We start from the raw sequence: 1,775 nt of genomic DNA, 5'->3' as shown, positions 1-1,775 counted from the left end.
AGTCTGTTCTGGCTTGATGGTACATAATGACATGGCTTAGGTTTTTCTTTTTTGTTTTTTATCTTTTTATATTTTTTTTCTCCACTGGTTTATTTACAAAATTCTAATACAAATTCAAACAAATTTTTTTCCGTTTCCCTCACACCCCACCCACCCATCAAATTATACAACCCAATGATTAATCCCCTCTTCCTCATGTACACTCCACATCTCTCTGCTTCTAGCCTCTCCCACCCCTCCTGGATCCTTATACTCATTCTACAATAACGGTCTTATATGATATCCTTGTGGTACTGAGTTAGTTCACTCAGCATAATTCTCTCCAGTCCCTTCCAAGTTAGGTAATAATTTACAAAGTTATTGCTCCTGAGTGCTGCATAGCATTCCATTGTGTGAATGTATCATAATTTCTCAATCCATCTGTTTGTGGTTGGACATTTTGGCTATTTCCATATTCTTGTGATGGTGAATAATACTGCTACGAACATTGGTGTACAAATCTCAGTTTGTGCCTCAGTTTTCATATTCTCAGGGTATATTTCAAGTAGTGGAATAGTTGGGTCATATGAACTTTCTATGTTCAGCTTTTTGTGTTTGTTTGTTTTCAACCCACAATGCCAAGTGGCAGATGGTGGAATAAGTTTATTCTTATGTGCAGAAAAGTCGGTGTGTACATCAGCCCAGTGTGGTGGCGAGTTCTTTGGCTTTGGCCTTCTCCAGCTTGGCAATGCAAGTCATTGATTTGGGCCCAGGACGTTGCCTCCCCAGTGATGGCGGATCTCATCATATCTGTCGTTGTAATTGATTCTGATGGCTTATACCAGCTTCGCCAGAGGGCCTTTATCTTCCAGGTTCACCTGCGTGAAGGCAACAGTGGTGCAGGTCTTCCGGTGGACAAGGCGGCTCAGCCTGGCCTTGCCCTTGATGATGCAGTAGGGAACACCCATCTTCCCACACAAGATCGGCAGGAAAACCACAGCTCTGTGGGGTCCACGTCGTGTGCGATCACCACCAATTGGGCCTTCCTGTTCTTCACCAGGGTGGTGATTGTATTCACCCCCGCACAGAGGACAGGGGGTCCCTTGGTGGGCGTGTCTCCTTTGCCAGCAGCCTTCTTCTCAGCCCGGGGCAGCAGCCTCTGCTTCTTCTCCTTCTTGGTCTCTGGTGGGAACTTGTGGGTCAGCTTCAGCAGCTGAGTAGCCATCTGGTGGTCCAAGGCCTGGGTAAACTGGTTAATGGCGGGTGGCACCTTGAGTCATTTGTAGAGGATTGCCCTCTGGCGCTGCAGTCAGGTGTAACCGGGCCATTTGGAGAATCGGGTAAGGGCCCTTTGGGGTTGGATGTCCTGCCCGATGCCAAAGTTTTTTGGTCTTTTCTCGAAGAGTGGATTCACCACCTTCTTGGCCTCCTGCTTCTTTACCACGTCGGGCACCGGGGCCACCTTCTTCCTCGTGGCCTTCTTTCCCTTCAGCATCTTGGGCAGATGGACAAGTATGTTCAGCTTTTTGAGGAAGCATCAAACTGCCTTCCAGAATGGTTGTACCATTTTACAATCCCGCCAACAATGTAAAAGAGTTCCTTTCTTGCCACATCCTCTCCAACATATAATACCTGCTGCCCTGTTAAACTTTCATGGCTTAGTTTTGAGTATAGCCCTTGCAGTGTATTCTTGAACCCTGAAGAGAAGTAGAGAATGGTGTGGGGAAGACTGTTATCAGGATTGGTAAGAAAGGCTGGAGAGTGGAGATTTGGGTGACCACCTCCTTATATGCATT

At 46.6% G+C, this 1,775-nt stretch overlaps 1 pseudogene; it reads right to left on the bottom strand.

The window, feature by feature from the left end:
• Nucleotides 1-675: 675 nt before the first annotated feature.
• On the bottom strand, nt 676-1,474 carry LOC102874866 (annotated as a pseudogene).
• Between the last annotated feature and the right edge of the window lie 301 nt (nt 1,475-1,775).

This window comes from Elephantulus edwardii, unplaced genomic scaffold (genome assembly GCF_000299155.1).
Source record: "Elephantulus edwardii isolate Elephantulus edwardi_28Jun2011 unplaced genomic scaffold, EleEdw1.0 scaffold00094, whole genome shotgun sequence".
Lineage (NCBI taxonomy): Eukaryota > Metazoa > Chordata > Mammalia > Macroscelidea > Macroscelididae > Elephantulus > Elephantulus edwardii.
This window is presented reverse-complemented; position numbering and strand designations above follow the sequence as displayed.